The 17,224-nt window shown below is 38.4% G+C and overlaps 1 protein-coding gene across 4 annotated transcripts in view; it reads left to right on the forward strand.

The window, feature by feature from the left end:
- LOC133645999 (serine/threonine-protein phosphatase 2A regulatory subunit B'' subunit alpha-like) overlaps positions 1-17,224 on the forward strand; it is a 143,534-nt gene that overhangs the window by 106,523 nt on the left and 19,787 nt on the right. The window lies entirely within an intron of this gene.

Here is a 17,224-nt window from a genome sequence, read left to right on the forward strand (position 1 = left end):
TGCAAAATATCCTCTCTTTTTTCTGGCACATCAAATTGAAAACACCACTATGAGTGGATTGTTTCCTTTATGAACCCCGCCATGTTTCCCAGCAGACTCTCTGGGAGGGGATCACTTGTAAAAAAGGATACAATTTCTTTTGATACAGTACATGTTTTTTGTCCAACAGGACATTTGTGTACCACTCAATGTTTAAATACATCTTTGGAACAATTGATGCTTTTAAAGACAGACACATAGCTTCAAGGTTGAGAAGTTTCAGGCCCCCATATTCATACTCTTTGTACAAAACCTTTCTTTTAATCTTTTCTGGTTTGCCGTTCCAGACAAAATCGAAGACCCTCCGCTCATAAATCTTAAAAAAGTTTTGTGATGGAGCTGGTAATGACAAAAACTAATAAATAAATTGAGGAATAATTAACGAGTTGGCAATAGACATTTTACCATACAAGGTTAGGGATTTCCATTTCCATAATTGCATAATTTTGTCCAGCTTTCTTAGTCGATTATCATAATTTACTGAGCCTAGATCTTCCAGATTTTCTGGGACAACAACACCAAGTATGTTAACTGGTCCATCTGTCCACAAAACAGGCACTTTGCATTCCATTCGAAAGGACGTTCCCTTTAGATTTCCGATCCTTAACATTTTACATTTATCATAATTAAGCTTAAGGCCAGATTGCTGTGAAAATATGTCCAAAAGATTAAGAAGGTTCCGCAAAAAATGAGGAAAAATCTTATCTTTGTGAATCAGCCTTTTCTGACATGAACTTCATCAAGAACAAACACAGAACACGCCTCACTGATGCACATCTGCAAGACTCACTCAGAGTTGCAGTGTCAAGTTACACACCAGAGTACAACACACTAGTTAACAGCATGCAATGCCAGGCTTCCCACTAACTGACAAAGAAACAGATAACAGATTTGGTGTCCAGTTCAAAGTGTGACATGATTTAAAAAATTGAGAGTTTACTTTTGTATTTTACATGAGTTATTATTTGTACAAACATGGTGCAAAGTAATTCATGATTTGTTAACAAATGTTAGTGGCTAGCTAGTTAAAATGGGATATTGTGATTTCACAAGACTGTCTTAGAAGTGATCATTTGAAAATGTTCAATTTGAAAAATGTGCACTTAGAGAAAATATAAAAATAAAGTGTTGCATATTGATATTTATCTGTTTCTATATATATTTATTGTGAGAAATCATTAAGATGATCAGTGTTTCCACAAAGATAAATATCATTAATTATTAATAATAACAGAGTTAAAGGTAAATTGAGCAAATTGGCTACTTCTGGCAATTTATTTAAGTGTGTATCTAACTGGTAGCCCTTCGCATTAATCACTACCCAAGAAGTAGCCCTTGGTTTCAAAAAGGTTGGTGACCCCTGATATATACTATCATCATAATACAGTCATCACACAAGATAATCACATTGAATTATTTACATTATTTACAATCAGGGGTGTGGGGGGCGGGGGGTAGGATATGGACATCAAGTAGTGGACAGAGAGAGAGAGAGAGAGAGAGAGAGAGAGAGAGAGAGATCAGAAGGCATAAGAAAAAGTATCTGCATTTGATTGTTTACATTTGATTATTAGCAATCCGGGGAGGGTGTTAGTTTAGGGTTGTAGCTGCCTGGAGGTGAACTTTTATTGCGGTTTTGAAGGAGGATAGAGATGCCCTTTCTTTTATAACTGTTGGGAGTGCATTCCACATTGATGTGGCATAGAAAGAGAATGAGTTAAGACCTTTGTTAGTTGGGAATCTGGGTTTAACGTGGTTAGTGGAGCTCCCCCTGGTGTTGTGGTTATGGCGGTCATTTACGTTAAGGAAGTAGTTTGACATGTACTTCGGTATCAGGGAGGTGTAGTGGATTTTATAGACTAGGCTCAGTGCAAGTTGTTTAACTCTGTCCTCCACCTTGAGCCAGCCCACTTTAGAGAAGTGGGTAGCAAGTGGGTAACAACATTAGCCTGGTTAACTTTTGGCTAACAACATTAGCCTAGTTAACTTTTGGCTAACAACATTAGCCTAGTTAACTTTTGGCTAACAACATTAGCCTTGTTAACTTTTGGCTAACAACATGTTTTCTCGTGTTTTTGTGGCAAGCGGTTTCCGACATTGAGGGGTTTTGTCTATGTGCTTCATTACAAACTGCATGGAAATGAACCACGCCCAACTAGCAACTAGCTTTTTAACACATTGTGTTTAAGTGTGTTGGAACTAGCTTTTGAACACATTGTGTTTAAGTGTGTTGGAACTAGCTTTTGAACACATTGTGTTTAAGTGTGTTGGAACTAGCTTTTGAACACATTGTGTTTAAGTGTGTTGGAACTAGCTTTTGAACACATTGTGTTTAAGTGTGTTGGAACTAGCTTTTGAACACATTGTGTTTAAGTGTGTTGGAACTAGCTTTTGAACACATTGTGTTTAAGTGTGTTGGAACTAGCTTTTGAACACATTGTGTTTAAGTGTGTTGGAACTAGCTTTTGAACACATTGTGTTTAAGTGTGTTGGAACTAGCTTTTGAACACATTGTGTTTAAGTGTGTTGGAACTAGCTTTTGAACACATTGTGTTTAAGTGTGTTGGAACTAGCTTTTGAACACATTGTGTTTAAGTGTGTTGGAACTAGCTTTTGAACACATTGTGTTTAAGTGTGTTGGAACTAGCTTTTGAACACATTGTGTTTAAGTGTGTTGGAACTAGCTTTTGAACACATTGTGTTTAAGTGTGTTGGAACTAGCTTTTGAACACATTGTGTTTAAGTGTGTTGGAACTAGCTTTTGAACACATTGTGTTTAAGTGTGTTGGAACTAGCTTTTGAACACATTGTGTTTAAGTGTGTTGGAACTAGCTTTTGAACACATTGTGTTTAAGTGTGTTGGAACTAGCTTTTGAACACATTGTGTTTAAGTGTGTTGGAAGTGGTTTGAAGCAGCTATTTAACAGATACGGAGCATTTAAGCATTAAGCATTTAAGGCTCATTTTAAAAGCTCACTTGAAGGAACATGTTGCAGAAGGCCATGTTGTGAGTTGTCTAGTGGAAGGTTGTACAAATACTTTCAATTTAAAATCCTCACATGTCTCAGAAACACAGGCATTTTGTAGATACTAGTATTGGTGAGGCAGCACGGTGGCAGAGGGGTTAGTGCATGTGCCTCACAATACGAAGGTCCTGAGTAGTCCTGAGTTCAATCCCAGGCTCGGGATCTTTCTGTGTGGAGTTTACATGTTCTCCCTGTGACTGCGTGGGTTCCCTCCGGGTACTCCGGCTTCCTCCCACCTCCAAAAACATGCACCTGGGGATAGGCCCCTCCCACCTCCAAAAACATGCACCTGGGGATAGGCCCCTCCCACCTCCAAAAACATGCACCTGGGGATAGGCCCCTCCCACCTCCAAAAACATGCACCTGGGGATAGGCCCCTCCCACCTCCAAAGACATGCACCTGGGGATAGGCCCCTCCCACCTCCAAAAACATGCACCTGGGGATAGGCCCCTCCCACCTCCAAAAACATGCACCTGGGGATAGGCCCCTCCCACCTCCAAAGACATGCACCTGGGGATAGGCCCCTCCCACCTCCAAAAACATGCACCTGGGGATAGGCCCCTCCCACCTCCAAAGACATGCACCTGGGGATAGGCCCCTCCCACCTCCAAAGACATGCACCTGGGGATAGGCCCCTCCCACCTCCAAAGACATGCACCTGGGGATAGGCCCCTCCCACCTCCAAAGACATGCACCTGGGGATAGGCCCCTCCCACCTCCAAAGACATGCACCTGGGGATAGGCCCCTCCCACCTCCAAAGACATGCACCTGGGGATAGGTTGATTGGCAACACTAAATGGTCCCTAGTGTGTGAATGTTGTCTGTCTATCTGTGTTGGTCCTGTGAAGAGTGGTGACTTGTCCAGGGTGTACCCTGCCTTCCGCCCGAATGCAGCTGAGATAGGCTCCAGCACCCCCCACGACCCCAAAAGGGACAAGCGGTAGAAAATGGATGGATGGTATTGGTGAAAGGGCAGGACGGTGACGCAGTGGGTAACACTGGTGCCTCACAGTGAGAAGGTCCTAGGTTCGATTCCCGGTGCAGGGTCTTTCTGTGTGGAGTTTGCATGTTCTCTCCAGGTACTCCGGCTTCCTCCCACCTCCAAACACATGCACCTGGGGATATATACTGTACATATATATGTATGTATGTATATCTATCTATATACAGTATATGTATGTGTGTGTGATATATAATTATAATAACATTCATTTAGTTTAGTTTTTTGCAAAACTGATTGATTTATATAATGAAATTTGAAAATAATAAAACTCAGTCATTTTTATTCTATAATCATTTCTTATGTTTTTTGTTCATGTAATTCCTATTTCTCCCCTTCAAAGGTGAAATATGCTTACTGTGTATAGTCAGCTGCTGCCCTCTAGCGACGACAGGCTGCTAGTGCCAGTTGTTGAAAACTGATGTGTAGCACCATCTAGTGGACGGCTTTGTGAGTAACGCACACATTGAAAGTGGAAGTCTTTATGATGCATATTATTATGTCAACAACCATCACAAAAATAAACATCATGAAAATATAGTTGAAGTTCCCAAGGGAAGATTTTTGCAGGACAAACTTACTGAAGCTGTTGAAAGTTTACAGCTTAGTAGCAGTTGTTGACTAAGTTTAAACTAATGTTTTAAAAAGCCACATTTTTTTATAAACCAAATAAATATTTTCCAATGAAAAACAAAGAGATTTTTACTATGTCTGACAAATTTAGTCCATCCATCTTCTTCCGCTTATCCGAGGTCGGGTCGCGGGGGCAGCAGCCTAAGCAGAGAAGCCCAGACTTCCCTCTCCCCAGCCACTTCGTCCAGCTCCTCCCGGGGGATCCCGAGGCGTTCCCAGGCCAGCCGGGAAGTCTTCCCAACGTGTCCTGGGTCTTCCCCGTGGCCTCCTACCGGTCGGACGTGCCCTAAACACCTCCCTAGGGAGGCGTTCGGGTGGCATCCTGACCAGATGCCCGAACCACCTCATCTGGCTCCTCTCCATGTGGAGGAGCAGCGGCTTTACTTTGAGCTCCTCCCGGATGACAGAGCTTCTCACCCTATCTCTAAAGGAGAGACCCGTCACCCGGCGGAGGAAACTCATTTGGGCTGCTTGTACCCGTGATCTTGTCCTTTCGGTCATAACCCAAAGCTCATGACCATAGGTGAGGATGGGAACGTAGATCGACCGGTAAATTGAGAGCTTTGCCTTCCGGCTCAGCTCCTTCTTCACCACAACGGATCGATACAGCGTCCGCATTACTGAAGACGCCGCACCGATCCGCCTGTCGATCTCACCATCCACTCTTCCCTCACTCGTGAACAAGACTCCGAGGTACTTGAACTCCTCCACTTGGGGCAGTATCTCCTCCCCAACCCGGAGATGGCACTCCACCCTTTTCCGGGCGAGGTGCTGATTCTCATCCCAGTCGCTTCACACTCGGCTGCGAAGCGATCCAGCGAGAGCTGAAGATCCTGGCCAGATGAAGCCATCAGGACCACATCATCTGCAAAAAGCAGAGACCTAATCCTGCAGCCACCAAACCAGATCCCCTCAACGCCTTGACTGCGCCTAGAAATTCTGTCCATAAAAGTTCAGAACAGTATGGGTGACAAAGGGCAGCCTTGGCAGAGTCCAACCCTCACTGGAAACGTGTCCCACTTACTGCCGGCAATGCGGACCAAACTCTGACACTGATCATACAGGGAGCGGACCGCCACAATCAGACAGTCCGATACCCCATACTCTCTGAGCACTCCCCACAGGACTTCCCGAGGGACACGGTCCAATGCCTTCTCCAAGTCCACAAAACACATGTAGACTGGTTGGGCAAACTCCCATGCACCCTCAAGGACCCTGCCCAGAGTATAGAGCTGGTCCACAGTTCCACCACCAGGACGAAAACCACACTGTTCCTCCTGAATCCAAGGTTCAACTATCCGGCGTAGCCTCCTCTCCAGTCCAACTGAATAGACCTTACCGGGAAGGCTGAGGAGTGTGATCCCACCATAGTTAGAACACACCCTCCGGTTCCCCTTGTTAAAGAGAGGAACCACCACCCCGGTCTGCCAATCCGGAGGTACCGCCCCCGATGCTGCAGAGTCTAATTTAGTTCACATCTTTTTTGTTTATCTGTGACCAATACTATTTGTTTTTATTAACCTTTTTTTTTCTTGAATATTTCAAGTTTGCAACTTCTTTTCTTCTTTTCTTCTCTTTTTAAAGTTTTTATTTAATTTTGTATTTTAGTTGATTAAAAGAATGAAATACATTTGAATAATTATATTAGCCTTTATGTAATGTTGGATATACTTTCTTCGTAACAAAGTAGCGTGTCAAGAGGATAAAGATGGAAAGAAAAAAAAAGATGAATGTGATATTACAAGGTCATTTTTACGGAGGTTTGTTATCATTACATTTTATATGAATGTATGATATTAATATTGTTTAAAAAAAAAGTGTTATCTTTATTTGTATAGCATTATACTTTGGTGAGGAGACATTACATTATGTTGGGCACTTTAATTGGAAAATATATATATTGATTTATTAATGGTATTTACTTGTATTTTGTATGGTGTTATTTATTTTGATTATATTTGCTTTGATCAAGTCTAGAGGCGTTAATTATGTTAGATCATTATACATTTCAACTTTACAGGTGACTGATATGTTGCCAGCCTGGAAGTGGTCAAAGGGGTGGTGAGTTCAAGGAGGCTGGGAGAAATGACCCATGATGCTGACTTCATTGTGTGTCTGCTCTGTTGCAATGGTGTGTTTGCGTGCCTCTCCAGAGGAAGCGGAAGCATTTCCTGCGGTTGGCACGGTAACCCTGGGGGGGCACCCCGCCCCGTCAAAGGGTAGGCTTGTTGCCATGGCGACGGAATGGACAATTGCTGGGCGGGTCGCTGATTTTGGGTTTAAGGTTCCTGTTTGTCATCGACATGTTTTATTCCACAACTTCTATTGCACAACTCTTATTCTTTTAACCTTTATTTATTTCTTCCACAACTTTTATTCTTTTAACCTTTCTTTTATCCGTTCCACAACTTTTATAAGTCTCAGCAGACTGCTGCAATGTTAGCGGCTAGCGCTAGCAGGTTGTTTAACCCTGGAACTGACGTGACCTCCATGAGACTTTCCACTCCTGCATTGTCTGTGGTACAGAAGAGGGAATAAAATAAGGATTGGAGCTACTGCATTGTCTGTAGTACAGAATAGGGAATAAGGATTGGAGCTACTGCATTGTCTGTGGTACAGAATAGGGAATAAGGATTGGAGCTACTGCATTGTCTGTGGTACAGAATAGGGAATAAGGATTGGAGCTACTGCATTGTCTGTAGTACAGAATAGGGAATAAGGATTGGAGCTACTGCATTGTCTGTAGTACAGAATAGGGAATAAGGATTGGAGCTACTGCATTGTCTGTGGTACAGAATAGGGAATAAGGATTGGAGCTACTGCATTGTCTGTGGTACAGAATAGGGAATAAGGATTGGAGCTCACATGTCAGCATTAGCCTATTAGCTCAATGAAATGTGGTCAAAGTTGCAGAAAAACACAATCATTGTGTGTGCCATCTTACACTAAACTTTGTCATTTGTGTTAAAAACTCAGATTGTGAGCATTTTGTAGATTTCATATCGTAATACCAAACGGAGGTTATTCCACAAGTTTTATTCTTTTAACTTGTATTTTGTTCCACAACTTTTGGTCAACAACGTTTACTCCACAACTTTTTGTTGCTTAACTTTTGTTTCACAACATTTAACTCCACAACTTTATTCTGCATTTTTATTCAACATTTGTTCCATAACTTTTATTCCACAACTTCTGTGCCATATATTTTGTTCAACAACTTTTTTCCACAGCTTTTGTTCCATAACTTTTGTTCTACAACATTTGTTCAACAATCATCTTTATTCCATACATGTATTCCACAACTTTTATTTCACAACTTTTGTTCAATAATTTCCCCCCACACATTTATTCCACAACTCTTATTTTTACAACTGTTGTTCCATAACTTTTATTCTACACACAAACACACTTTTTCTAAAAATGTTTCCCGATATCTTTTATTCTACACACAAACGCACACACTTTTATTCCACAACTTTTGTTCGACAACTTTTATTCGACAACTTTTATTCCACAACTTCTGTTCCTTAACTTTTGTTTTTACATTTTTCTCAAAACTTTAACTCCACAACTTTATTCTCCATTTACATTCAAAAATTTTTGTTAAACAACTTTTGTTCCCTAACTTTATTTCACAACTTTATTTCACAACTTTTGTTCCACAACTTTTATTCTTCAACTTCTGTTCCTTAACTTTTGTTTTTACAACATTTTTCCCAAGACTTTAACTCCACAACTTTATTCTGCGTTTTATTCAACATATTTTGTTATACAACTTTTGTTCCCTAACTTTATTTCACTCCTTTAATTTCACAACTTTTGTTCCACAACTTTTAGTCCACAACTTTTGTTCCACAACTTCATTCTGCATTTTTATTCAACAACTTTTGTTCCCTAACTTTGTTCCACAAGTTTTGTTCCACAACTTGATTCTGCATTTTATTCAACAATGTTCGTTCAATATCTTTTATTCTACAACTTTTGTTTAACAATTTCCCGCCACACTTTTATTACATAACTTTTGTTCCTTCATTTTTATTTTTACATTTGTCCCAGGACTTTAACTCCACAACTTTATTCTGCATTTTTTTGAACAACTTTTGTTCAGCAACTTTTGTCCCCTAACTTTATTTTAAGTTCAAGTTCAAGTTAAAGTAGCAATGATAGTCACACACACACACACACACACACACACACACACACACACACACACACACACACACACACACACACACACACTAAGTGTGGTGAAGTTATTCTCTGCATTTGACCCATCACCCTTGATCACCCTTGATCACCCTAACTAACCCTTGATCCATTTTGTTCAATAACTTTATCCCTCACATTTTATTCAACAACTTTTGTTCCACAACTTCATTCTGCATTTTTATTCAACATTCTTCGTTTAATACCTTTTATTCTACAACTTTTGTTTAATAATTCCCCCCAGCACTTGTATTCCACAAATGTTGTTATACATTTTTTATTCCACAACTTTTGTTCCTTTTGTTTGTTTTTACAACATTTGTCCCAGGACTTTGACTCCACAGCTTTATTCTGCATTTTTATTCAACAACTTTTGTTCCACAACTTTTGTTTCACAATTTTTGTTTCCTAACTTTATTCCACAACTTTTATTTCACAACTTTTCTTCCACAAATTTCTTCTGCATTTTTATTCAACAACTTTTGTCCCCAAACTTTATTCTACAACTTTTATTTGACAACTTTTGTTCCACAACTTCATTCTGTATTTTTATTCAACAACTTTTGTTCAACAACTTTCGTCCTCTAACTTTATTCCACAACTTTTATTTCGCAACTTTTGTTCCACAACTTCATTCTGCATTTTTATTCAACAACTTTTGTTCCACAACTTTTATCCTTCCAAGTTGTTCATGTTTACCCTAGCTGTGTCCTAGTGTGTGTTGATTTTGTCTTGGCGTGAAAGGTTCCTTGAAAAGGAACAGGAATCCGGATCACACGATGATTATATTCCATATTGTTTGTTCCACACATGCATGAATGTCTTGTTAGACCAGCGGCTCCAATTGGAGAGCAAGCTGCAACAAACGCATCCAAATCTATCCAAAGTGTGAAGCTGCTTCTAAGATACTAATCCTCACCACCATGGTGGAAAATAAACTAAGTACTATTATCACTGGAGAACTGGAGGAAAAGGAATGGCTAACATGCTTTACACAAACTCACCGAACAGGACGACAAAAGAAGCTAACTGCTAAAGCTTTGATGTAAAATAGGCCTGATCCATCCAAATGTCGATACTATCGATACCTAGTTTAGTATCAGTTAATAAATGATACAAATATGATAAGATCAATATTTTTACTATTACCAATTCTTTTTTGTTGTTGTTGTTGTTTACCAAGTAAGGAATTAAGTATTTGGATCCAGGAAGTCTTTGAGGGCAAACCCCAAATTATTTAAATGGGAGCCAATTTACTTTTTGTTTTTGTTTACTTACAGTTGTATTTTGTCCACAGAATGACGTATGGCTTTCAATACCACAAATTGAATACTTAATGTGGTTTACAACATTTAGGAAAAAAATAATAATAATATGACTCCTTTAATGCGCCCTATAATCTGGTGCGCCTTATATTTGAAAAAAGATCAAAAATAGAGCATTCATGGGCAGTGCGCCTTATAACCCGGTGCACCCTATGGTCCGACATGCTCTATGCAACTGTTTACTTTCATTACTCGCTATGAAACATTTTCACTCAATTGTCAAAGTATCCGCATCCGATCCGAGGCCAAATCTGTCCTCCAAACATAAACGTTGGACTTCTCGGAACCTTCCTTGAACGTCTGCATATGGAATATTAAGAAGTGCTCAGTGTTTCCCATAAACTGCCAAGATACCTGTGGCGGTGGGGGCGTGGCTATGGGCGTGGTCAACATGACATCATCGAGTAATTTGCATAATTTACTACAATGATATGATTTTCTCTAAAAAGGCTCAAAAAATGTATACTTACTAATTAATAATAACAGTTTTGTTTTAAACGTCCATCCATCCATCCATTTTACAATATAATTACAACACTTTATGTACATATTTATATACAGATTTGAACAATAAGTTATTCACTGAAATATGTTTATGAATTGTGGTTCTTACAAAAAATATATCTTATAAAATATAAAAGCTAAAATGTCTCTTAAAGCTCTGCCCCTTTAATTAGTGCATACTAAATAATTTAACTTTAGCCTACTACTACAGCCATATTATTTACCAGCAACATAAAGTGAAACAGAGGCAGAGGTGTCCTGCCACAGTCAGTAACAAATAAACAGAAAACAGTAGTGGTCAAATACAAATAAGGCAACAAGAGAAGTCTCCTACACTTCTCTTTTGTAAAGTCAATGTGAACAGCCGATATGGGCATCTACATCTACTATATGATCATCTACATCTACTATATGATCATCTACATCTACTATATGATCATCTACATCTACTATATGATCATCTACATCTACTATATGATCATCTACATCTACTACATGATCATCTACATCTACTATATGATCATCTACATCTACTATATGATCATCTACATCTACTATATGATCATCTACATCTACTATATGATCATCTACATCTACTATATGATCATCTACATCTACTATATGATCATCTACATCTACTATATGATCATCTACATCTACATCTACATCTACTATATGATCATTTACATCTACTATATGATCATCTACATCTACTATATGATCATCTACATCTACTATATGATCATCTACATCTACTATATGATCATCTACATCTACTATATGATCATCTACATCTACTATATGATCATCTACATCTACTATATGATCATCTACATCTACTATATGATCATCTACATCTACATCTACTATATGATCATCTACATCTACTATATGATCATCTACATCTACTATATGATCATCTACATCTACTATATGATCATCTACATCTACTATATGATCATCTACATCTACTATATGATCATCTACATCAACTATATGATCATCTACATCTACTATATGATCATCTACATCTGCTATATGATCATCTACATCTACTATATGATCATCTACATCTACTATATGATCATCTACATCAACTATATGATCATCTACATCTACTATATGATCATCTACATCTACTATATGATCATCTACATCTACTATATGATCATCTACATCTACTATATGATCATCTACATCTACTATATGATCATCTACATCTACTATATGATCATCTACATCTACTATATGATCATCTACATCTACTATATGATCATCTACATCTACTATATGATCATCTACATCTACTATATGATCATCTACATCTACTATATGATCATCTACATCTACTATATGATCATCTACATCTACTATATGATCATCTACATCTACTATATGATCATCTACATCTACTATATGATCATCTACATCTACTATATGATCATCTACATCTACTATATGATCATCTACATCTACTATATGATCATCTACATCTACTATATGATCATCTACATCTACTATATGATCATCTACATCTACTATATGATCATCTACATCTACTATATGATCATCTACATCTACTATATGATCATCTACATCTACTATATGATCATCTACATCTACTATATGATCATCTACATCTACTATATGATCATCTACATCTACTATATGATCATCTACATCTACTATATGATCATCTACATCTACTATATGATTTGCCTGAGAAGCTGGACAGGACAAAAAATATATATATTTATTTTTATTTTTTTGTGGGGGACGTAATTCTTTGGTGGCGGGCCGCCACAAATAAATGAATGTGTGGGAAACACAGAGTGGTGATTCATCACTCTGTCCCAAAATGACCTCTTTGGAATGATTTCCTCTTAGTTGGCCCCGCCCACTCACATGGAAGTAACCTCTTTTTTTATTCACATGGTGCAAGACACTTGTCTGACCCCCCCATACTGTGTGTGTGTGTGTGTGTGTGTGTGTGTGTGTGTGTGTGTGTGTGTGTGTGTGTGTGTGTGTGTGTGTGTGTGTGTGTGTGTGTGTGTGTGTGTGTGTGTGTGTGTGTGTGTGTGTGTGTTGGTGGAGTCAGGCTCATGTTTCCGAGTGTTCAGAGTCCATCTTGCAGCAGCACCAGAAGGACTGCCACACTTTTTTTTTTAAAGACCCTTTTTTTGTCCGACGTGATTTCTCCTGGATCATGTCGGTCCGGTCTTCGGTCTGGTCTTCGGTCTGGTCTTCGGTCTGGTCTTCGGTCTGGTCTTCGGTCCGATCCTCAAGCCTCGGCAGGAAGTCCTTTTCCTGGCTGGATTAGTGCACGTGTGTGTAATCGCTGGTTTAGTGGTCCAGCTGAGCGAGCGAGCCACTAATCGCTGGTTTAGCTGAGCGAGCCACTAATCGCTGGTTTAGCTGAGCGAGCCACTAATCGCTGGTTTAGCTGAGCGAGCCACTAATCGCTGGTTTAGCTGAGCGAGCCACTAATCGCTGGTTTAGCTGAGCGAGCCACTAATCGCTGGTTTAGCTGAGCGAGCCACTAATCGCTGGTTTAGCTGAGCGAGCCACTAATCGCTGGTTTAGCTGAGCGAGCCACTAATCGCTGGTTTAGCTGAGCGAGCCACTATGATGATCAAGGAGACGTCGTTACGCGGCGACCCCGACTTGAGAGGAGAGTTGGCCTTCCTGGCCCGCGGTTGTGACTTTGTTCTGCCGTCACGCTTCAAGAAAAGACTCAAGTATTTCCAACAACAACAACAACAACAACAACAGGTGAGTTACTTGGACGAGCTGCAAGAATCTACTTGAGATATTTCACTGTTCTGCATCTTTTCTTGCTGAAGTGTGAGAGACATGAGGTGAAATATTGCGAGGCAGATGAGATGCCAGCGAGGTATTAATAGGAGGTGCAAGAATAGAGCGATAGAATGAATGCTGGGGGGGCTACAGCTGTCACAAGCAACACTAAGTCAACTAGACGCCCACCATGTACACCACAGGGCATGGAGGAAGGTGTGACCAAGCGTACCAAACCAATGAAATGCAATTGAAATCTCATCTAAATTTTGTTCAACAACTTTTTCCGACAACTTTTGTTTCGTAACTTTCGTTCCACAGCTGTTGTTCCATAACTTTTGTTCCACAACTTTTGTTCAACAATCATCTTTATTCCATAAATGTATTCCACAACTTTTGTTTCGTAACTTTCGTTCCACAGCTGTTGTTCCATAACTTTTGTTCCACAACTTTTGTTCAACAATCATCTTTATTCCATAAATGTATTCCACAACTTTTGTTTCGTAACTTTCGTTCCACAGCTGTTGTTCCATAACTTTTGTTCCACAACTTTTGTTCAACAATCATCTTTATTTCATAAATGTATTCCACAACTTTTGTTTCGTAACTTTCGTTCCACAGCTGTTGTTCCATAACTTTTGTTCCACAACTTTTGTTCAACAATCATCTTTATTCCATAAATGTATTCCACAACTTTGATTTCACAACTTTTATTTTTACAACTTGTGTTTAACAATCCAACACACACACACACACACACACCTCATATATATATATATATATATATACATATATATATTTATATATATTTATATTTATATATGTATATATATTTATATATATATATACATATATATGTATATATATATATACATATATTTATATATATGTATGTATATATATATATATATATATATATATATATATATATATATATATATATATATATATATACACATATATATAAATATATGTATATATATATATATATATATATATATATATATATATATATATATATATATATATATATATAAATATATATATATATGAATATATATATAACACCTAAATGTCCTCCAATAAGCACACTATTTATTCTATTTTAGTCAAGTCATTTACAAAAGGTAAACATGCTAGGCTATAGGGTACTAGGAGCTAGCAGAACAGAAGTTTTGGAATAAAAGTGTGTGTGTGTGGTGGTGGGGGGGGGGGGTTGGGATTGTTAAAGGCCTACTGAAAGCCACTACTACCGACCACGCAGTCTGATAGTTTATATATCAATGATGAAATCTTAACATTATAACACATGCCAATACGGCCGGGTTAACTTATAAAGTGACATTTTAAATTTGCCGCTAAACTTCCGGTTCAAAACGCCTCTGAGGATGACGTATGCGCATGACGTAGACCGGCGAACACGGGTATGCCTTCCACGTTGAAGCCAATACGAAAAAGCTCTGTTTTCATTTCATAATTCCACAGTATTCTGGACATCTGTGTTCGTGAATCTGTTTCAATCATGTTCATTGCATTATGGAGAAGGAAGCTGAGCAAGCAAAGAAGAAAGTTGTCGGTGCGAAATGGACGTATTTTTCGAACGTAGTCAGCCACAACAGTACACAGCCGGCGCTTCTTTGTTTACATTCCCGAAAGATGCAGTCAAGATGGAAGAACTCGGATAACAGAGACTCTAACCAGGAGGACTTTTGACTTCGATACACAGACGCCTGTAGAGAACTGGGACAACACAGACTCTTACCAGGATTACTTTGATTTGGATGACAAAGATGCAGACGTGCTACTGTGAGTATGCAGCTTTGGCTTCTAAACATTTGATCGCTTGACCGTATGTGCGCAACTTTTTTTTGCGTATGTACGTAACTTTTTTAAAATATATAAGCTTTATGAACCTTGGGTTAGGTGAACGGTCTTTTGGGCTGAGTGATTGTGTGTGTTGATCAGGTGTTTGAATTGTATTGGCGTGTTCTATGGAGCTAGGAGCTAGCAGAGGAGCTAGGAGCTAGCATAACAAACACGCAGGTGTTTTTATGCAGGATTAATTTGTGGCATATTAAATATAAGCCTGGTTGTGTTGTGGCTAATAGAGTATATATATGTCTTGTGTTTATTTACTGTTGTAGTCATTCCCAGCTGAATATCAGGTCACCCCCGGCTCTCACAGCATCTTCCCTATCTGAATAGCTTCAACTCCCCACTAGTCCTTCACTTGCACTTTCCTCATCCACAAATCTTTCATCCTCGCTCAAATTAATGGGGAAATTGTCGCTTTCTCGGTCCGAATCTCTCTCACTTCATGCGGCCATCATTGTAAACAATAGGGAACTTTGCGTATATGTTCAACTGACTACGTCACGCTACTTCCGGTAGGGGCAAGCCTTTTTTTTATCAGATACCAAAAGTTGCAATCTTTATCGTCGTTGTTCTATACTAAATCCTTTCAGCAAAAATATGGCAATATCGCGAAATGATCAAGTATGACACATAGAATAGATCTGCTATCCCCGTTTAAATTTTAAAAAAATCATTTCAGTAGGCCTTTAAATAAAAGTTGTGGAATAAAAGTGTGGGGGGAAATTAGAAGTTGTGAAATACATTTATGGAATAAAGATGATTGTTGAACAAAAGTTGTGTGATGAAAGTTATGAAACAAAAGTTGTGGAATACATTTATGGAATAAAGATGATTGTTGAACAAAAGCTGTGGAACGAAAGTTATGAAACAACAGTTGTGGAATAAAAGTTGTGGAACAAAAGTTGTGGAATAAAAGTTGTGGAATACATTTATGGAATAAAGATGATTGTTGAACAAAAGTTGTGTAACGAAAGTTATGAAACAAAAGTTGTGGAATACATTTATGGAATAAAGATGATTGTTGAACAAAAGCTGTGGAACGAAAGTTATGAAACAAAAGTTGTGGAATAAAAGTTGTGGAACAAAAGTTGTGGAATAAAAGTGTGTGTGTGTGTGTGTGTGTGTGTGTAGGTGGGTGGGAGGGGGATGGTTAAACAAAAGTTGTAAAAATAAAAGTGTGGGGGGAAATCATTGATCAAAAGTTGTGGAATACATTTATGGAATACAGATGATTGTGGAACAAAAGTTATGGAACAAAAGCCATGGAACCAAAGTTATTAAACAAAAGTTGTGAAATAAAAGTTGTGGAATAAAAGTTGTGAAATACATTTATGGAATAAAGATGATTGTTGAACAAAAGCTGTGGAACGAAAGTTATGAAACAAAAGTTATGAAACAAAAGTTGTGGAATAAAAGTTGTGGAACAAAAGTTGTGGAATAAAAGTGCGTGTGTGTGTGTGTAACAATACAGTAGGGATGTAACTGTAACAATTTAAAGTTGTGGTACAAAGTTGTGAAATAAAAGTTATGGAACAAAAGTCATGGAACAAAAGTTGAGGCACAAAGTTGTTAAATAAAAGTTATGGAACAAAAGTCATGGAACAAAGTTGTAAAATAAAAGTTATGGAACAAAAGTTGTGACACAAAGTTGTAAAATAAAAGTTATGGAACAAAAGTTGTGACACAAAGTTGTAAAATAAAAGTTATGGAACAAAAGTTGTGACACAAAGTTGTAAAATAAAAGTTATGGAACAAAAGTTGTGACACAAAGTTGTAAAATAAAAGTTATGGAACAAAAGTTGTGACACAAAGTTGTAA

The sequence above is a fragment of the Entelurus aequoreus genome, linkage group LG03 (genome assembly GCF_033978785.1).
Source record: "Entelurus aequoreus isolate RoL-2023_Sb linkage group LG03, RoL_Eaeq_v1.1, whole genome shotgun sequence".
Classification (NCBI taxonomy): Eukaryota; Metazoa; Chordata; class Actinopteri; order Syngnathiformes; family Syngnathidae; genus Entelurus; species Entelurus aequoreus.